Here is a 23,140-nt window from a genome sequence, read left to right as displayed (position 1 = left end):
TTGGGCAGTTGGCAGTTAACAGCGCGTAGGTGAGCCGCCAGCAGTGGTGGATGTGGGGAGAGAAATGGTCGAGTTTTGAGAGCTGATGATCTGGATGTGTGTCCATCAGAGACAGTAAATTTGCAAGACTGGATGTCATGAACTGATATATATATATTATGACTTTTGAACACTATTAAGGTAAATACATTGTTTGTTCTTCATCAAAATCTTTCATTTGCTAACTATGCCTATCAGTAGTTAGTGCCTTCAGTAGTTTGAATCTTTTATGTAGCTGCCAGTAGTGGCGCTTGCTGTATTGCAGTAGTTCGAGTAACGAAGATTTTAGTGAGGTAAGTGAATTTTGGAAACCAAGAATCGTACATTAAGAGTTATGAAATGTGTGTAAATGCGTGAATGTATCACAATGTCGGCGAAAATTTTTTGGACAGTCTTATATTTATAGGATTTTGTTTCTACACATTTGTAACGCATATTCTCGACCTGTGAAATTTTTTATATGAGACTGTCAGTGCAGCGCAAACTGCTGTCATAAATATTTCGGTAAGAAAGCTAAGTAACCTTGACGTAATGCATTGTGGACACCCAGCTGTGCCAATCGCCTGAAAAAAGAAAGCCATTAGGTGGAGAAAAAAAATAGGCCATTATCCTCGCTATTGACATTTCTTTATAGAAAGCATCGCAAAAACGACACGCTCAAACTTGAAAACATATGATTACACTGTGGAGCTCTTAATTTATGATATTTACTAAAATGCCTAATGAAATGATGAGAAACATTTTTACATCTATTGTCTTTCTAGTTGAGAGGTTTTTTTACTGCCTTTGGAGACGCCATTTGCCTAGTGAATGACGTTTCACACATTGCTTTGTATATATTTGCTCATTTCGTTTAATATCTAGTTTCTAGTTGCACTGCAGCATTGGTTAAAATAAAATTTAATAGATGTACTAATATGCATATTTTATGCCTACAGATCCAGTAAATAATAATTTTATGATCTACTTCCAAAAAAACGAGGGAGCACAAAAAGACATTTCCACTTCACAGGAATTGCATACATAATTTTCGTCAATGACTTGGTAACTTGTCTGCTAGAGTAAGTTATCGTGATGCATCACTCTAGTGTTAAGATGTGATATAGGTATCAGACATGGCCATCTTTAGTGTAATATTTTTTCTGCTTGAGCTTTGTCATGTTTAGATAAAAGTTATTGTATTTGCTGCTGCTGTTTGCCAGGCATAGTGCTACTGAATTTCACTTTGTATTACTCTGTTAAGCCAGTTTTACTACTGATTTATTTTCATTGTTGCTGCACATTGGCTCATATTAGTTGTAATGTTGCACTTGCTGAGTTAATTTAGATACACTGCTGCTTGCTTTGCCAGTTTGCATTTTTTTGTCATTCCTGTTTGTGTTAATTTGTTGTGTGTTGCTGCACTGTCTCGTCCCTTAGTTTAGCATCTGAGCTCAGTAGATTTAAGTTAGCTTAAGAGGGGGTAGGCTATATAAGAGAATGCGTTGTGATGAATTGGAAGAAATGCATTGAAAAGGTATAAAAGAAAGTGAAATAAGAGGAAACATCTATGAAATGAAGTTTTGGGTTGGACTGCAGTACCAAATGTCACACTGAAAACAAACCCTGTCCTTTCCTTTTGTGTTATTCCGCTAGGTGTTTGTGTACCCTTGTGTATTTGTGTTCGTCCTGTCTTTATATGTTTATCGGGTAAGAGATATGTTGCAGAATTTTTCTAATAATATGTTATTTTCTTTGTAAAGATGTTCAGACATTATTTATTCTGCTTTGTTTTAATGCTCATGCGTGAAATTAATGTTCCGAAAACTATTCTCATTATTTTATATATTTACTTATGTCATAATTCCTGTAACACTGATGTATATGTCTATTTCTATTCTTTTGTAAAGCCTGTGTTACTACGAATGTTATCTGTACTGTTATGTTCTTTAATGATGTATTTTGTACCTTTGTAATTGTATTCTTATGTTGTAAATTTATAATTGTATAGACACCAGTTCTTCAAATTAAGTTACATTTCACTGCACACGTTTCTGTTGGTCATAGTATATGCACAATATGTGACAAGTTGGGACTGTTAGTGTTTGCACGAGTGTTAATAAGGGACTGGTTAACAGCATTGCTGGTTGTAAGGACAATTCCAAAAACTTTGTTAGTGCACAAGTGGTGGTTTATGGACTTGCTATATTGTCCACAAGACTCTTCGATGGTGATTGTGCACCTGCACAGTCGCAACAGATGGCTGCTGGCCGTCTCTACAAGGACTGCAGTGGGTCTACACCTTTGATGGCCCACCAATACCATAACCTCTACCACGACTACAGTGGGTCTGCTCTGTGATGATCTACCTACCAATATTCCTCAAAAGTTCGACTGACTCTGCAGTGGGTTTCCTCTGTTGTGGCCCATTACCTGTCTGCATGTCCAGAGTCAGCATTGTCTTTCCATTGGAAGGACAACACTATTTCTTCAAGACTGCATGGAAATCCACTACTTCAGTGTGCATTTCCTTTTACTCCTCAGACTTTGAAGAAAAAAAAAAACACTTCAATTACTACTGTGATGAATGATCAGGACTGTATTTACGGACTGTGAAAAAATTTTAGCTTTTGACCAACATTGTATCAATAAGTGTGTGCATTCGATTTCTTTGTTATTGTAATTATAAAAAAAAATTTAACAAATCTATATTGGCCACTGCCCAAAACAATTCGTAAAATTTTTTGTGGGGAGCATGGGGGCTACGTAAGTAGGCTGTTTAGGTTTTTATGTTGGTAACGCCATGTAGCGCTCTATATGAAAATCACTGACTTGTGCTGTGTGCAGTCTGTGGCTGGTTTGCATTGTTGGAATTTGCCATTGTAGTGTTGGGCAGTTGGCTGTTAACAGCGCGCAGAGTTGCGCAGTTGGAGTGAGCCGCCAGCAGTGCTGGATGTGGGGAGAGAAATGGCGGAGGTTTGAGAGCTGATGATCTGGACGTGTGTCCATCAGAGACAGTAAATTTGTAAGACTGGATGTCATGAATATATAATGACTTTTGAACACTATTAAGGTAAATACATTGTTTGTTCTTTATCAAAATCTTTCGTTTGCTAACTATGCCTATCAGCAGTTAGTGCCTTCAGTAGTTTGAATCTTTTATTTAGCTGGCAGTAGTGGCGCTCACTGTATTGCAGTATTTCGAGTAACGAAGATTTTTGTGAGGTAAGTGATTTGTTAATGTTAGTCAGGGCCATTATTTTGTAGGGATTATTGAAAGTCAGATTGCGGTGCGCTAAAAATATTGTGTGTCAGTTTAAACACAATCAATTATAATTTTTCTAAGGGGACGTTTCACACTGTTGGGTAAATAAAGAGAGCGGGTACTGACGAAGACACTGCAACAATTCTACTACCATCGACGTATATCTCACGTAGTGACCGGGGAATAACAGTGCTGTACATAGTCGTTTACCTCGCTCTGTATGCGCATGAACTTGGATCAAAATTCACTAATATTGGTACGCAGTAACTTCTATTTTACTCCATGCAGTGGCTTGCTGAGTATACGAAGTGTTAAACAAATATTTTGAGAAGTGGTAGCGCCCACCGAGCTAGAAAAACAAAGCAAATAAATGTGGGTCCGGAAACGTGTACTTTGTAAGATATGACCACTTGTTCGTAGGAGATGACCACTTGTCCATAGGAGTGGCTGACATAGTTTTGGATGTGGATATGAACGTAATCGCTGAGTTGGCGATCGATCAACAGCATCAACCGAGTTTATTTATTTATCCGAGTCTAAGGAATACTAAAACGAAATGTAATCCTAAAGATAATGTAATGTTATTAACTGAGAGAATTTTGTTCCCCTTGAGCCCCATGTTCAGCAGTCAGAACGGCATGGTCACCCGCAGCAAACAAGTCCCCCATGTCACAGGACTCACCAAAATTACTGTAAACCAACAAGTGTTCAGAGTTCTACCTTGCTCCACATTTACAAAGTTCATCATCACACATGTTTCACTTCTTCAGATTAACTTTGTACCTTGTCACTCCTGTTCTCAGTCTGTTGAGCCTCTCCCTAGTTCCGTATTGGAGATGGCAGCCTGATGATAGCTTCTCTTTTGCTGTCCATAATCCTCCAGTGGACTTTTTTATACACATTTCATTTTGGTGGGTTTCTGCTAAAGTAGTTGTTGGTGCTGTCGTAAAGAGGAAGTTTTTTTATGGATTTCAGTCGTGATGGATAAGGATGATTTCCAAACAATAGATGTCTTGGATCTGTTTCTTCCTTCTTCTTTTCAATCTATACTGCTACCTGTCTTCTTATATGCAGAGGTGCTACTTCCATGAGTGGGACAACTTATGGAGAAGAGCTGGTCTTAGGCTGTCTCTGACTAAGCGACCTATCTCATGGAAATCCACATCAACGTGATTAGCACATACAGAGTTCCTCCAGGCTGAAGAGGCGTAATCTGCAGCGGACAAACACACAGCATGAGCGGATGTGCGGGGGGTCGCAGGAATGTGTTCCCCATGTGTATGTCACTTTGCGGACGAGATTGTTCATGGTGAATACCTTCTGTATGGTGTCTATAGAGTGTTATTTGAAAGTTAATGCATATTACAATTGTAACCCTATGTATTTGGAGTGAACACAGTGATTTAAACTGCGTCCTTTCTGGATAATGTACACCTTTCCACTAGCCTCCTTATAGCTTAGGTGGAATGCACACACTTGAGTTTTATCCACACTGGGTTTCAAGTCGTTGTCGTCGTAGTAGACTGGAAGTTCTTCGAGAGCAGATGTTAGCTTGGATTCCATTTCTTCAACGGTACTGCTAGATTATTGACAGCTGTGTCGTCTGCAAACGTGAAGACCAGGTTCCAGTGTTGAATGGTTGATCATTGACATATATTTTACATAATATCTGTTCCAGAACATTAGTCTAAGCTATTCAGTTGTGCAGCATCAGTCCTAGCAATTACGTTGTGCAACATTAGTCTAAGCAATTCAGCTGTGTTGTTCGAGTTATGGTGTACTTCAGTTTTTCGTCAACTAAGTATAACACACGCTCTTCCCCTTCAATCGCGCGGACTTAGAAAGGCCTTCCGCAGTTTATGTTTTGAATGCTCGAGTACCTGTTTCGCTAAGACGGAGAAACAGTTGACCGAACAGATGGTAGTTTTTGACGCGGATATTTTTCAGTGCAGGGGCCAAGGGCTGCTAGGATACTTCAGTTTACTAAACCATAGCAGAAATCATTTCAGCAATATCATTCGGTAAGTCATAAGCTTTCAATGTTAACAAGAGGTGCAAGAGATAAAATAACATACAGTGAACCACTCGTCCGTACATTCAGCACACTAGCAGTAAACACAGAAGTTTTCATGACAGATACGAATTTCGAGTAATTTTCAATGGTATAACACATACGAACGCGACTGAAACTACAACACTACACCATATTTGTTCATTTCGAGCTTTATCTCTGCCTGAAGTTACGCCGCTGGGTAAGATCGTGCTCATATGACAGAAGGCCAAAAATTACAAACACAGAGAACGAAGTGGCGATCAGAATTCAGTGTCTAGACTGTGTAGTGAACAGGCCAGGCGCAGTGACTCGAGATCAAGCAGACATGCGTGGTGCATGCGATTGCAATGAACGGCCGTTCCTCATTAATGACGACAATGAGGATCGGCGCATTATACAGGCTCATCGTTTTACGATTAATTGACTCAAGAGCCATTTCCCGTTGATATACTGATGAGGAAGTTCCAACGGATCCTATACAAGAAGTTGCGAGACATGACTAGTTTCGATGTTGCACTCGTCTTCGACAATGTGTGCCCACCTACGGGTCAGTGCGTATCATATTTTCTGAAAGTGCTACGTTCGTAGATATCTGACCTTGTATTCAGTAGTATGGATCTTGCTCCCAGCTATGTTCATTATTTATTATGCAAAAATGAGTTGCCGGCCGCGGTGGTCTCCGGTTCTAGGCGCGCAGTCCGGAACCGCGCGACTGCTACGGTCGCAGGTTCGAATCCTGCCTCGGGCATGGATGTGTGTGATGTCCTTAGGTTGGTTAGGTTTAAGTAGTTCTAAGTTCTAGGGGACTGATGACCTCAGCTGTTAAGTCCCATAGTGCTCAGAGCCATTTGAACCATTTTTTGAAAAATGAGTTACCTAGTGCTGATAATTTTCATAGTGACGAAAATATAAAGATTGCTGCTATATTTGTTCCATCCCCAGGATCAGATTTATTTACACAGGGAAAAAAAAACTGATCCCACCAAATGCTGAATACGTTCCATCATAGCTCAACGACTGCTCTGTCTTTAAATTGAGTGTTATCAAGCCATTAGGGTTGCGTCATTTGAGTAAAACTGATTTAAATGAACAGAATTAATGGGCATCATGTCAGTGAGTTACACGTCACAATACTGCATCAAGAAGTTTATCCTGAAGGAACACCATAGCCAAATTCTGATTTTTAAACAAATCCTCTTCAGACTGCTATTGCTGGCGTATCTACTGCGACCTAGTACAGTGGTATTTTAGTAGCATGAGTCCCCAGAGGGTCAAAATTATTTTTAAACTAAATATTGGAAGCTAATTTGTGAACAGTTACCTCTTTTCGGTACAACCATTTCAACGGCAACAAATCCCTTCGTTAGGCAAAACAGCGTATAAGATCTTTGCAGATTACACCCTATTTATGAATGCCGCCTGTATTCCTCTACTAGCTAACTGGTTAGATTGCTACATTCTAGGCGATTGATCACACACACAGTTACGAAATGGGTCGATAGGACACAGGACTAATAAAGCGAAAAGTAGTTACTAGTCTTCATAACAATTCAGATTTCTCATAGTACAACCACGGAAGTGTAACCATACACAACGTAACACACTGTTTTCGGATCCAGAGTTAATTCTATGGGAGGGTCACAGCAGTGCTTCGCGGACAGTGACAGGAAGTATACAGTACAGTTCATCATGGATGAACTGAGATTTGAGTAAAAAATTCTCTCTTCTGAACTGCCGGTGTTCAGTTCTTTTTCTTTAACGTATGGTCAAAGATTCCGAAAGAGAATCAGGAATAATAATCATAGCACGCTCTAGTAAGGGAGACATATGCACTGGAGTAAGTTAAGCTCTCCATGGACAGTTAAAATGATGCTAGAGACTACTAAAGAGACATACATTTCCTTCACGAATTAAAACCAACGTCTTTGCATATGGTAGCAGTAACAAAATGCCATACAAATAAATTCGAAGTTGCTGTTCTGTCATTAAACTTCAGAGATGACGAACAGTGATGGATCAGAGATTGCAAGAACAAGTTTTAGTGTTATTGAAGAATTATTGGATATTGTGACTGGCTTTTGCATAATAAAAGCAAACGAGTTCTCAAGAGAAATAAAACCTACATACTAAGGTAACTTTTTTTTCATCAGCTTAACGATACGAGTCTCGTGATAGTAAGCTAAGTTGTGGTTATCATTCTGGAATTCAAAACAGCGTAAGGTACTCTACAGTCTTTTGTTTTTATAACCTGTTTAAAATTTATAGTGTATCATAGTTTCTCAAATCAGATGCCCGTTCATTTAAGATCAAAATGATCTGACGCTGGTACCTTAGCAAGAGTGGTTTGATATCGCTGTGTGATAAACAGGGAACTGCAGAGCCAGTGACTAACCGTCAGTGATCAAAATTAAATTCTGTGTTATGAAAATTAAATATTTATTTGGGTTATCATAGCTGCATATTTATAACGGTTTTCAGTCTTCATCAGTAAAGTACAGTCACTGGTTGATCATTAGTAATGTACGATTATTTGTCACAATGAACGATGACATTGTGTTAGTTTTATTTGCAACTCATTTCCACTTAAACTACAAAATTGCAACTGCAGAATACACTCATATATTAGCACAATAATTTGTTATTACACACCATTCAGTGCCAAATAACCTGTCTTTCTGATACGTGCTGCAGCAATAGAAACGAAATTCGTTCAAATTAGCCCAGTAACATGCACCTAGACGTCCACAAAGACCAAAAATCTAAATGTTCGAATAATTTTTGCACGTAATGCATGCAATTTGTATTTCATAAGGAGTCGTTTACTTATAATTTTGCTTTGTTTGAGATAATAAGTTTAAATTTTGTGAACTGAACTTCAGACGTTACCATTTTAACGTCAGAAATTTCCCATATATGTGACTGTTAGCTGCAGTATTAAAATATCCAAGTGCACAAACCTACTTTCTTCAAACGTACTGTATATGAGAAACAGATACTCCAATGCATCCAGGAAAGAATTTGATGGTTGTAAGTCAATAAAATTAGAATTGTCTTTTTTGACTGGTACTATCAATGTATGGTCTCTATTATAGTACTTCACTATCGAAATAAAATACTACAAGAAATTGTGACTGAGATGACCATTACAAACAAACATCCCGATTCCAAAGAAAATGGACACTTTCTCGTTATTTGTCACAGAAGGAGTATTCATACTGCCCAAATCAGTATTTTGACCAATCCTTATACAAACCATACAGTAGTCGATGATATTCAATTAGTAATGATTAGCTAACTGTAACATTACGAATGATATAAACAATTACTTCTTCTGAGTAAGTGACTGAGAGAGCCACAACAGCACAATTCATAGCAGAGCTCTATTACACGTTGTATTTATTCTATTGTTTCACTAAGATCGCTTCCGTGAAATTTTCTGACATTTGGTAGTGTCATGCAAGCGTGATTTTCTCATTTTTCAATTCGCCGCGATTATACGTCTCAGAGAACCTTTTAGTGTAGTCAAAATATAAGTCAAGTTTCTTCAAATAGTAGACCTTCATCAAATTACCACAGGGGACTAAGAAACAACGAATATATCCCAGCTGCAAACAGGCAAATTTCTTCGAACTGGATTCGATAGAACAAATTTTAAATTGGCAGAATGCAGTCTATTTTTTCTATCATTATGTTACAAACGTTGTCTTACACAAATTTCAGATGCGTGATGGTTAGTAATAGTAGCTTTAATGAAAACTGAGAAGCTATGAGCGTAATATGGACCAACTCTTCAAACTGTCGAGGGTGTCCCAAAGACGAAAGAGTTGAGCCCATATCTGCGCTCAGGACCCTCACGTATTTTGTATTACTGAATAGATTTTCATTCGTGCATAATTTGGAAAGGGACTTTTGATATTAATTTTCACAGTGTAAGTAGCCATTAAAGAGTTGGTCGGCCATTGCCCTCTTAGCTCCTTGAGGTATTTTACTTACTCTCTCTTTATCGTTTGGTGATTGTTCGATAATAATTCCAAGTTATTATTACTCTTGTTACTTCACTGCTTAGAAACTTATCTGTAATAAATTTAACAAAAAAATTAACATCAGTTGTATGAGTAACATTGCAATTAAAATAACAAAAATTTGGTTCTTACAACACAAAATAATCAAGCACTGTAAAGTAAAAGTGATGTAAGTAAGTATCAACTAAGTTTTGACATGGGCGATATACTAATTTCAATGACGAATGCTAACCACGAAGAAATTTCGAATACACTTGAAAAATAATGAAGACGGTTGCTCTTAACATTGTTCTGGTTCAGTGAATATGCCCAGTAATTTATTTATTAACGTATATTAAGGAAAAAATTATCCAGTTACATGACAGACAGGGAATACAAATTAGTGCAAAATTCACAATACTGTACTTATTAACCATTATAATAAATAGATCAACGTAGAAGACAATATAGATTAATAACTTTCTGAATTTATAGATCCGCTTCCGTATACATGAATAACACTAGCAGTAGCTGCAGTCATTACTAAGAAAGGAGAGTCTGCTACTTCGTTCCACAAATACATAAGGCAGTTTCTACCTTCCAAAGTAAAATCTGAGCGACGTATGAACAGCAACCACCACGTACAGCCAACAGTCGAATAAAAATGACGACATTCACATAATCTCCACCATAATCTCCATAAAGGAGCGAGGCTTTCCGTCATTCAAAACAGCAAATCACATTCGTAATAACTGCTACGAAACAGAAGTTTGACTGCAACCCATTTGAATAATTTACCAATTATAGTGATGTAGTGTTGTAGTGATGGCCAGAAAATATATTACAAACGGGTTCTTATTATTTTAACGTGCAACGTAGTTTTGTTTCTTGTTATGTGTGTTTTGTTATTCGCCGGAACATAATGCATGATTTTATTAGTACATGCCACTGAATTAAACTATTTAATTGACTGTAGAATGTGTGATATAAGTAGATATTGTCATGGACTGTGCTCTATTTTTAAGTCATTAGTTTGCAGCCCACACCGTTACGTGTCGATCCAGCCCCGCAGTGGGAATTATATTACTGTAGGGTTTTATATCACTACGACCACATGTAAAGAAACAAAAATCATCTACTTGATGATAGAAAACTTTTCCCGATTTGGAGGAACTGTAATTTGAAGGAACTGTGATTGTAATCTGAGGTCACAAAATACTGCGAAGTTTATTGAAAACATCTAGAACTAAACCACTGGAATCTGCTTCAAATAAATATTTAGAACCGAAAATCAAATTGTAAAGCTGTTTGCCTCCACCCTTTGTGACATTTAGAGCAAAACTGTATTTTTTCATCAAAGTTATTCTTAGTGTTCGTTGTTCCTTGCTGGTACGCTTCATAACAATATCTGAAATGACGACATTAAAGTCTTTTCTAGAATCTTGGCCCCCTTTTTGTTGGAACAGCATTGGGATTTCGTTATTGACATGTATTTGCACTGAGAGATGAGAATCAAGGATAACTGGTAGACTCCATAGCGTACAGCATTCATCGGTTTATAAGGCCCCAGACAGTTGCCAAGCTGTTCTCACATATCCCGTTTGACGCATTGCAGATCAAAGTATACAGGATGATTCACAACTTGTACTACGGGCTCCTGGGGTTGTGGAGGAGACTAAGTAGATAACTCTTTGATAAAGAACCAATTTCCGGAAATTTGCCGTTTGAATGTCAAATAAGTGTGAAGATCGGATCACTTACAAAACTCAAGGGTGCTGTCGTCCGTCTCTGTTGCAATTATGACATTACATACAATTTGCGACAGACTACAAGAACGGCTGTGGGAAACTGGGGTGTTCCACGGACGCACCACACAAACTACTTTGAAGCGATCGTCCTTCTTCACCTAGAAGAGAACCCGACGACGCACACTCGAAACATTCTCCATGCCATATGGTAGTACAGGGCACACACGTCGGAGCTCATTCTTTCCACTGTGTGTGTAGCTTGAAACAAGAGATCTGAATATGACCCGAGCTTCAAACTTACTTTACATCCAAACGGCACATTTCCGGAAATGGATCCCTTACCAAGACCTTATCTACGAAGTAACCTCTACATCATGTAGAAGCCCTAAACAGAAATTGCGAAACACTCTGCGTATTACCAGAAATACTTTCAGAAACCCTGGGGTTGAATTCCTGTTGTCAAAGTCCTCCCCTTGTTTTAGTACACGCGGTTCACATGAAAATATCTGCTGGCCAGTGTGGCCGAGCGGTTCTAGGCGCTTCAGTCTGGAACCGCGCGACCGCTACGTTCGCTGGTTCGAATCCTGCCTCGGGCATGGATGTGTGTGATGTCCTTCGGTTAGTTAGGTTTAAGTAGTTCTAAGTTCTAGGTGACTGATGACCTCAGATGTTAAGTCCCATAGTGGTCAGAGCCATTTGAACCATTTTTTGAAAATATCTATGGTACAGTTCAGTATAGAGATGAGCACCAATTCAAAATTAATATGTCGGCTGGAATTATAGGTATCCGTCGTTCGAAGCGTCTAAAAGATGTTGCTGACAAGGCCATTATTGAGAACACTTTTACAGACTTAATGTAGGACGCGTCCATTCTCTTATGAGGAAACAAACGGTATACAAGTACACATAAAACATGTGAAATTTCATTATGCCTATCCTAAATGCTTACGATGATATTTACCATAACAGATTAATGGGCATTTTCATAACCTGAACGTCCCTCTGACTCTGTACTTTGGATTATTCTCTATGGTGCCACCAAAAAAAATTAATTAATACAGGATGACGCACCTAACATACGCCAACCGAAAAGATCTAGAAAGAACCAATATAACCAGGGGACGTGTTCGCTGTTACATTGCTCACTGTGGCAAATTTTCTGACTAAGTTTAACGTCTGTAGCTGCAGAATTATGACACCGGCAGTTTTTAATGGAACTGTATACTTTTTCTTGTAACATCGGAAAGAGTCTTCGAAAAGGACTTCAAAAAGAAGAAGACTGTACCACTGTCAGGAGAAGAGGCCGCACAAACGTCCGTCCTACTGCGCCAAATATAAGAAAACACGTAGCTCGTTTTTTTACCGGTGAACATCAAGCCCTTCAGTCTGTGCTCTGGTGTTATAGCAATCAATCAGTTTACTCGTAAAGCCTCTTACAATGTCTACTACAGTCGGAAAAGTGGACCTGGTTTGTTTATGGTGAATGGCCCCAAACTTTTAGAGCAGCGGTGCGGTCTAACGCTGGAAAGTATATCGATATGCCCAGCCCTCACAGTCTGTTTAGCAATTATTGTTCAAATGTTCAAATGTGTGTGAAATCTTATGGGACTTAACTGCTAAGATCATCAGTCCCTAAGCTTACACACTAATTAATCTAAATTATCCTAAGGACAAACACATACACCCATGCCCGAGGAAGGACTCGAATCTCCGCCGGGACCAGCCGCACAGTCCATGACTGCAGCGCCTGAGACCGCTCGGCTAATCCCGCGCGATAGCAATTATTGTTTCAAAAGAAATCAAGAAAGTGAAAGTAGCCGTAGCACACTGTTGGCATGTACAACGGGGCAGCTTGAATGCGCGTGTGTTCCGCGAATATTACGTTCTATTTCACTCCATCAACCGTTTCCTGGAAATGACTTCCAGAATCATTTGCAGTTCTTCGAATGGTCTCTACGAAAACTATAAGGTGTTGTGTCATATCTACGCAAGAGTTTGTTTACGGATAAAGCATCGCTTACAAATCGTTGGTAAATCTATCTTAGCAATGTGCAGTATAGTCAACTGAAAATCCACTCAGGTTGAGAGAACTGGAACAACGGTGGTGGCATTGGAAGTGTGGTTTCTCAAGAACCACATTTGTCGTCCCTCTAAGTACGCAAGTACAGGGCCCGACAGAATGAATAGTAGGCTATAAAAAGGACAGAACTTCTGAACTATATCACAAATTTATTGAAACACACATGGAAACCAAAGAAAAATGTATGCCATTACATATGATAGGCATCCTTCGGCCGGTTTTGAATGTAACAATGTAATACCATAGAGGTGTTCGCCATCATGTTCCACGCATTCCTCCAGTCGACGAATAAAAGCTTGCATCATCTACATGAGTTTCTCATGGGGACTACCTTGGCTACGTGGCGCCCAGTACCCGTAATTCTTGTTGTTTACGCGAACTTGAATTTGTATTGGAGGAAGTGTAGGTTATCACGGATGATGCGTCGTTGGAAACAACCTGGAATTATTTAGTCCAAAGGGATCTCTGACAGTAGAACGGTGGGGACTCCGGATAAGTGCTTGTCGCGCCTCCTCCACCAGCTCCAACGTCTACTGTTTCCCTCGTCACAATGGACTTTTCTTCTTTGCACAACGTGCGTTAGTCCTGAACTAATACTCCCGCTGTACTATCGTCCGATGATCCGCGTCTTTCTTATGTCGTTCCAACTCTAAATAGCAAAGTAATAATCGCTGAACAGTGATGAGAGCCTCGTTTTTTTAAAGTATGCCTCGACGGTGAATGTTCGATGCTCAGAACGCAACAAGGTCATAATTACAAATGATGGTCCTTCCTTAAAGCAGCGCCCACATATTTATTTCTCACTGGCCTGACAGCGACGACATAGCACATGATTCAAATCCTTCTATTCATTCTGCCAGTCCCTATGACAGAATATTTCGAGATCGTTGTATCGGTCGTTCCGGAAACACACTCACCAGAATTAACATCTCTGTATTTTTATCTGTAGGAAGAGCTAAAAAAGGGTATGAAATGCCGTATAACAACGCCCAGCGCTGCGTAAATGCAGATGAAATTAAACGTGCAATCTTTTCTGCCCGAAATCGCTTTGTAGTATGTATTACTGTTGAAAGTCAACATTTCCAGTACCTGACACTACAATCATAATAATATACATACGAACCATACCTGGGTTCAGTGAAAGTACACGGCACCCAACTCTGCGTCAGAATGGCAACATCAGTTGATTCTATCAATGGGATTTTATCACCAGTACCGTCTATCCTGCAGCAGTAAGTATGTAAATTCGTCTTCCTACAGAGATGTGGATAATTATCAGAAAGGACTCAGCATTAACAGTTTTCCGATCTTTTGTCACAGCGAAGCAACCTCAAGTACGAGGATCTTCCTGTAGGAACTTCTGTGCGTAAACTATGCTAGGTGGGGCAAAAATTGTTAAATATACTTTGTCATGCAAAAATTGGTTCTCAAACAGAACAAATAATATTTTTAAGGAAAACCACCCATTTCATGAAGGGTATCGGGCTGTACTGCCATAGCAGATAAAATTTGTGCATAACGGTACTAAGCCCGACATATGGAACTACAAAAATCGATAGATGTTATGAGACTGATGTACTTGCCTAAGTGATGGCACACGACATTGAGACTGTTGCTGATCTGAGGATGTGGATACGATACCTGCCCCTCCACCCTTGAAGAGAAATCTATGTTCTGAACGCTATTCTTGTTCTCCCGTACCACGGCCTCCATCATTATCACATGGTCAACTGATCAATACTAGATGAGGAAATGTTTCCAACTAGAGAAGTCTAACTCCTCGAGGTCTCCATTTTTATTCTTATTTTTTGTAACCAAGATTTCGACACAGTACTCGTACCGAGTTTTATACATAAGTTGATACGTACATCCCATGTCAGCTCATCTTTTTTAAAAACCTATATAAATCTCGCGCCAACGGCCTTGCCGTAGTGGTAACACCGGTTCCCGTCAGATCACCGCAGTTAAGCGCTATCGGGCTGGGGTATCACATGGATGGGTGACCATCCGGTCTGCCCAGCGCTGTTGGCAAGCGGGACGCACTCAGCCCTTGTGAGGCTAACTGAGGAGCTATCTGATTGAGAAGTAGCGGCTCCGGTTTCGGAAACTGACATACGGCCGGGAGAGCGTTGTGCTGACCACATGCCCCTCCATATCCGCATGCTGTGACGCCTGTGGGCTGAGGATGACACGGCGGCCGGTAGGTGCCTTTGGGCCTTCATGACCTGTTCGGGAGGAGTTTATATAAATCTCCAAATTCAGTCACAAAATGGTGAAAAGCTACACTGAGGTGGCAAAATTCGTGGGATAGCGATATGCACTTATAGAGATAGCGGTAGTATCGTGTGCACAAGGGATAATAGGGCAGTGGATTGTCAGAGCTGTTACCTGTACTCAGGTGATGGACTGGGTCCTCCGGTCAAACTGAACAGATCATTGACTGGAAATGGTTACGTTCGGTTACTTGGAGACCATTTGCAGCCATTCAAGGACTTCATGTTCCCAAACAGCGACGAAATTTTTACGGATGACAATGCTCCATGTCACCGAGCCACAATTGTTCGCTGTTGGTTTGAAGAATATTCTAGACGTTTTTTAGTGAATGACTTGGCCACCCAGATCTTTTGTGGGACATAATCGACAGGTCTGTTCGTGCACAAAATCCTGCACTGGCAACACTTTCGCAATTCTGTACGGCTCATTATTTCTGCAGGGGACTTCCAACGATTTGTTGAGTCTATGCCACGTCGAGTCGCTGCACTACGCCGGGCAAAACGAGGTCCAACACGATAGTAGGAGGTATCCCATGACTTTCGTCATCTCAGTTTATAGCAACTCGTATATATCTTTTTTCTCGGGTGCTCGTTACCGACCGACAAAAATCAGTGTGCTAAGGATGTAAAATTCTCCTAATTGTATTATAAACTTTTTGTTAGATTTTATTTTAATTTCAATAGAGCTGTATTACTTAAATCAGCCATTTTATATCTATCAAGTGCATAGAGACCTTGGCCGTGCGGTTCTAGGCGCTACAGTCTGGAGCCGAGCGACCGCTACGGTCGCAGGTTCGAATCCTGCCTCGGGCGTGGATGTGTGTGATGTCCTGATGTTAGTTAGGTTTAGTTAGTTCTACCTTCTAGGCGACTGATGACCTCAGAAGTTAAGTCGCATAGTGCTCAGAGCAATTTGATAGAGACCTTCTGTTTGTTTTCTAATGTCACTACTGCGATTTAATCCAGCGCGGCACGAGTAGTAAGAACACTAGATGATTAGAACTAACTATGAATGCTTGTGTGCGTTATATCGGCAACATTCGTCTGTTTGACAATATAAGCTCTCCACACACCCAGTTGTGTTGGTAGCGGTCAGACGTGTTATGTGACTACCACAAGCTATGTTTATTTCATTTTCAGTGCACGTGCACCCCAGTACCTTGCATCGGAGATTAAGTACATGTCGTCTTATCGTAATCCAAACACAAGGTCTCACTTGTTTAGTAGCCTGGCTGTTTCCATTCATAAAACATAAATATCTGTAGTGTCCTTCTATATTACTGCCTTCCGCCTCTGTAACAGGCAACTCTGCATCCAGTGCACAATTAAATCTCCGTTTGCTGAAGCACTTCCTGCTGTCACCCCCATAACATTTCCCCAAAGATTAACGTACACTGACAGTTTTGCCTGTGTCAAACAGTAATGCAAATGCTTACATCTTCTTTCATTTACTCTTGTTGCTCTTTGCATTCCTCAATCAGCCACGTCTCTTTCTTTTCACCTATCTTCATCAATCATGTTTCATCACGTTGGCTTTCTCTCCCTCTTCCGTCCTGCTCTCATGTCGATTGCCGCTAGCCCTCGGAGTTTAAATCTGTCTTCCTGTAACTTTTCTTTACTGTTTTACTTATAAACAAATGTAAACTATTTTTATTTTATTTCTCTTCCTTCACTAAATCAGTATCAAAATGTTTTATAATGTTATATATCACAATTAACTTACAACATGCGTATCGTATGAATATGATGTAAAATATATAAGACGATGGTTAGAAGTAAGAAAGAGCCCGATGCCGCAAATCTTGCCAGGGTAAATATTGCTGTTGTTGTTCTTGCTGTTGTGGTCTTCACTCTGGAAACTAGTATGATTCAGCTCTCGACACTACTCTATCCTGTGCAAGCCTGTTCTTTTTCAAATAACAACTGCAATCCAGATCTATTTGAACCTGCTTACCGTACTCGTCTCTTGGTTTTCCTCTGCAGTTTTTACAACCCATACTTCCCTCCAATACTAAATTCACGATTCCTTGATGTCTCAGAATATGTCTTATCAACCGATCCCTCCTTTTAGTCAAATTATGCCATGAATTTCTTTTCTCACCAATTCTATCCAGTACCTCTTCATTGGTTACGCGATCAACCCAACTAATCTACTGGAGCACCATATATCTAAGGCTACTCTTCTCTTCCAATCCCAAAGAAAGCAGGTGTTGACAGATGTGAAAATTACCGAACTGTCAGTTTAATAAGTCACAGCAGCAAAATACTAACGCGAATTCTTTACAGACGAATGGAAAGAAACTAGTAGAAGCCGACCTCAGGGAAGATCAGTTTGGATTCCGTAGAAATATCGGAACACTTGAGGCAATAATGACCCTACGACTTATCTTAGAAACTAGATTCAGGAAAGGCAAACCTACGTTTCTAGCATTTGTAGACTTAGAGAAAGCTTTTGACAATGTTGACTGGAATACTGTCTTTCAAATTCTGAAGTTGGTAGGAGTAAAATACAGGGAGCGAAAGGCTATTTACAATTTGTACAGAAACCAGATGGCAATTATAAGAGTCGAGGGACATCAAAGGGGAGCAGTGGTTGGGAAGGGAGTGAGACAGGGTTGTAGCCTCTCCCCGAAGTTATTCAATCCCTATATTGAGCAGCTGTGAAGGAAACAAAAGAAAAATTCGGAGTAGGTATTAAAATACATGGAGAACAAATAAAAACTTTAAGGATTGCTGATGACATTGTAATTCTGTCAGAGACAGCAAAGGATTTGGAAGAGCAGTTGAACGGAATGGATAGTGTCTTGAAAGGAGGATATAAGATTAACATCAACAAAAGCAAAACGAGGATAATGGAATGTAGTCAAGTTAAGTCAGGTGATGCTGAGGGAATTAGATTAGGAAATGAGACACTTAAAGTAGTAAATGAGTTTTGCTATTTGGGGAGCAAAATAACTGATGATGGTCGAAGTACAGAGGATATAAAATGTAGACTGGCAATGGCTAGGAAAGCATTTCTGAAGAAGAGAAATTTGTTAACATCGAGTATAGATTTAAGTGTCAGGATGTCGTTTCTGAAAGTATTTGTGTGGAGTGTAGCCATGTATGGAAGTGAAACATGCACGATAAATATTTTGGACAAGAAGAGAATAGAATCTTTCGAAATGTGGTGCTACAGAAGAATGCTGAAGATTAGATGGGTAGATCACATAACTAATGAGGAAGTATCGAATAGGATTGGGGAGAAGAGAAGTTTGTGGCACAACTTGACTAGAAGAAGGGATCGGTTGGTAGGACATGTTCTGAGGCATCAAGGGATCACCAGTTTAGTATTGGAGGGCAGCGTGGAGGGTAAAAATCGTAGAGGGAGACCAAGAGATGAATACACTTAGCAGATTCAGAAGGATGTAGGTTGCAGTGGGTACTGGGAGATGAAGAAGCTTGCACAGGATAGAGTAGCATGGAGAGCTGCATCAAACCAGTCTCAGGACTGAAGACCACAACAACAACGTTTCACTTCCTTGCAAGCTACATTCCAGACAAATGTCTTCAGAAAAAACGTTCTAACAACTTAAATCTATATTCGATGCTAACAGATATCTCTTCTTCAGAAACACTTTTATTGCCATTGAGATTCTACGTTTCATATCCTCTCTATTTCCACCATCATACACTATTTTACTGCTCAAATAGCAAAACTGCCTATTACTTTTAGTGTCTCATTTCCTAGTCTGATTCCCTCAGTACCTCTTGATTTAATTCAACTACGTTCCATTACCCTTGTTTTACTTTTGTTCATGTTAATCTCATACCCTCCTTTCAAGACACTGTCCAGTCCGTAGAAATGCACTTCCAAGTCCTTTGCTGTTTCTGCCAAAATTACAATGTCATGAGAAACCTCGAAGTTTTTATTTCTTCCTCCTGAAACTTAATTTCGTGTCCAAATTTTTCCTTGCTTTCCTTCATATCAATTGAGAAAGCCAGGTTAAATAAATCCGTAAATATTTAAAATAAAAGTAAAAACTACCCAGATGACATTAGGACTTCGCAGTGCACTTTTCGTATCATTTGGAATACATCAAAGAACTCGCTTGGTCCATCTACCATTGAGTCACCTACTTACCTAGCCCGCCCACCTCTATTTCTTTGTAATTTCAGGCATAATTACATCATCTACCAGAGGCTTCTCCTATATCTATGTGTTTGTTTTCCTTTCCCTCCTAACAATTTGAGTCTTACATGTTTCTAATGATAGCTATGTAGAACTCAGCTTTTTATGGTTATTGCATGAAAATTCTCATCTCAAAGCCATTAATGCGCACTGACGAATAATTTTTCGTTCCACACCCTTCGGCCCTCCGGTTTTGAAAACTTTGCTTAGTTAACGAATTTTCTTCTCTTTTCGTTTTTCCTGTCCATCCATTTGCCTTCAACTATCCTAAACACAAGTGTTCGTCGATTGGTTGTATAACTTCACTGTTACTTTGTTCTTCTTTATGTCTCGGTTACACATGACTTAAATTTTTCCGTATTTGGTTTTCAGACTTTCTATCAAAGTTGTTTTTTTTTTTTTTTTAGTACCTCAGTTCATTGTTGGACTTCACCCGCACTGGAGGCGAACAGTTCAGTGCCACCAGCAAAAACAAGTTACTTGATTCAGAATCTCTTCGTCTTTCAATTGTGAACTTCCCTCAATCCTAACGAAGTCTAATAAAAGCCGTGGCACTGACTAATATCACCATTCTTACACCAAAATAAATTGAATGTCTTGTTTCTCAAGGACTGTTAGCATAGATTTTATTTGAAAATGAGTGAAAAGCCTTCTCAGACTCTATTAATCACAAAGAACGTGTAATTTATACTTCTTGCTGAAACCAGCTTGTTTTTCTACCTGACTAAAATGTTGTTTTTTCTATATGGTCAGTAATAATTTTAAGTAATATCTTGTACATTACAGAAAGGAGGACGAAGGAGCTGTTTTTATTTATCATATGTTTCCTTTCTTTTGAAGTACTGTTTCCTAAATCTCATTATTTCGATTATTATCCAGAGGTATTAGTGATCCTTCTCTTGGTAATTTATAGTTATTGCAATGTTCTGTAACTTTATAACAGCTTGCAAGTGCTCCTTTCTGCTTATCAACTTCTAGAGAAAGCCTGTTACTTTGTCTGGTTAAAATATTTCTTTTTCCGTGCGGTCGCTGGTAAATTTAGAGAATTTTAATTTCTTCGGCCTGTTCGCCATCTAGCTCCACATAAAGTAGATTTCGATTATTTACCATAAAGGAACGCTATACAGAAATCCCTCACTGGTTTAATACAGAATGATATATTGCAGGTGGCTAAGTCACTTAGATCCGCAGTTCCCCTCTGAGTGCGAGACTTAGTACTGTGCGGCTTGGGACCAATGACCCTTGAATGTAAATGCGGATGTTTCAGTATCCTGCTAGTGATTACCAAAAAGTGAACAAAAAGAACAACGACTGTGCACGAAAGAGAAACATGATCGCCGAACAACCGAATGAAATTCTGAAGAGGGCGCATTTGCGCGGAGTGTGTGCCTTGGCACACACGCAACGAGCTCCAGCGGCATACGCAACGAGCTAAGCTTTGCGCCTGGCTCGTCTAACTGCAGGCTGGTGCGTTGCAGTTGTGTACCAATGAGCGCAATACTACAGCAAGAAGCTACATTACCGATAGCCGCAGTGTTCAAAATGCAGCCGACACACACGTACTGATGATGAAATCGTAACTGTATTACGCCAGGGTGAAAATCTGAGGTACCTCTCGACGTAGACAAATTTCTTGAAATAAAATTTCCGAATTTCTTCATGTATAAAATAATGGATCACTCTTACAGGTGATCACGCGTTATACAAGATGATTCAGAAAGGTTACTCCGATTTTAAAACACTGTCTTCAACATGAATGAGAATACAAAATTAGGCCCCCTTTTAACGAATGCACAGAAACTCATAATTTATCGAGATCCCGGTTGTAATTCATGCGTTTGCCGATAGGAGTCTTCCTTGTACAGCTAGCAGTGTCGCTCGGTCATTATACAAATCTAATCAAAACGGCGATAAAACAGTAACAAAATGCGTTCTGCGTCCTTCGTTTCCTCAGGTGCAGTTCATTTACAATTGTGCTAGGTAATTTTTGTCAAGAGTACGTCGGTCCACCTCCACCAGAGGAGGGGCGTACGTGCAGGTAAATCACTCCGTCTGTTTACTTCTTTGAATGAACTGCTGCGATAGACAGTAATATCGGCAAATGCAGTAACTGCAGACATTCACGCAAATGTATGGGACTAGTTTGACTATCACCTGGATGTTTTCGTGCGTACCGTGAAGGGCACTCTGCACATTTGTGGAAGGTAAATGAAAACTTTGGTCGTGAACGTTACGGTAAAAAGTTTCCAAGGTTTTATGTGCATTTATGTAAAAGATTTGCCATTTAAAATCGGATGATTATTTGAAAATAAAATCTTTTTGGTTCCATCCGTAAGGTAAAATTTACCCCAACTTTCTATCTTGATTCGTGTGGATAGACGTTGTGCATTACTGAACTCAACTACAGCGAGTCTGCGATGATTCTCCAGTTCCATAAATGGCAAAGATTTCTATACACATGTCGTCCAACTAATGAACTGTCGGGCGTTGTTCTAAAATTCCGCGTACACCCTCAACCTTGAGGTATAGTTACACCTTTGCAATGTCTGCAGCTGAAGCAGTAGAACCCAGGAAGAACGTAAATAACTATAAAACCAGCAAACTTAAAAGTTCACATGCAGGCTGAAGTCATTTATGTAACTCGTGGGTAAATTAAATGAGAACGAACGGCTGCGTATTTTATTTCTACTGTCCGGGAATAACTTCTCGTAGCGACTATAGTGCACTGGATTCCTTTTCGGATGGACGGCAATTCAGTTCCTCTTCCAAGCATCCAGATTTTGGTTTTCCATCCTTTTCCTAAATCGTTTAAGACAAATACTGATATGATTATTTCAAAAAATCAGCTACCAATTTGCTTTCCCATCCTTTTACTAATGTAAGTTTGTACTCCCTCTCTAATGACCTCATCGTTGGGGGGACGTTAAATCATAAACTAGTAACTGCAAATACGTGTAAAATACAGTTAACTGTGTAAATGATGCTGACGTACTTTGGGCGCATGGTGGTACAGCGGCAGAAATTCTAGACATCCTTGTGACCGTCAATGCGTGATTGCATCACTGCCGAAATTTCAGCGTCAGTTGAAATATTCATTTCTGAGGAGGAAGTGTAAAGTTCTGTGCACCACTGCCGTAAGAGTGATTCAAGAACACCAACACGATCGACTTTCTCAACACTCGCAATGTAACAATGATGTTAGAATACTTCGTGTAATCGTTTATTTGAAATATCAGATTTTTTCGCACCAGTAACATTGTTGCATGTTCACCCTCGATCTAAGTTATTTAGGAATATATAATAGTTATTTCTCTCGAAACAATAAGTAGTTCAGAAGAACAACAGCTTAATTATCTAAAAGTGGAATTTTGGTCTATATTTTGGGGATGAAATCCAAACACTTGGTTATTAAATCAAAGTACTGTATGTACATATGGGATGTCTTTATTCTCGGTCAAGTATACAATCTTCAAAATGGATTTCACGAAAATACAGTTCGTTTCTGCACTTTCTCTAAAATGGTTATACTAA

General features: G+C 39.6%; 1 protein-coding gene and 1 pseudogene across 1 annotated transcript in view; one reads left to right on the top strand and one right to left on the bottom strand.

Moving 5' to 3' along the window:
- LOC126471196 (zinc finger protein ZIC 3-like) overlaps positions 1–23,140 on the bottom strand; it is a 442,250-nt gene that overhangs the window by 6,415 nt on the left and 412,695 nt on the right. The gene's annotated exons all lie outside the window — the stretch shown is intronic.
- Positions 15,079–15,196, top strand: LOC126471982 (5S ribosomal RNA; annotated as a pseudogene).

Source organism: Schistocerca serialis, chromosome 3 (genome assembly GCF_023864345.2).
Source record: "Schistocerca serialis cubense isolate TAMUIC-IGC-003099 chromosome 3, iqSchSeri2.2, whole genome shotgun sequence".
NCBI lineage: Eukaryota > Metazoa > Arthropoda > Insecta > Orthoptera > Acrididae > Schistocerca > Schistocerca serialis.
The sequence above is the reverse complement of the archived record's forward strand: the minus strand, read 5'-3'. Positions and strand labels throughout refer to the sequence as shown.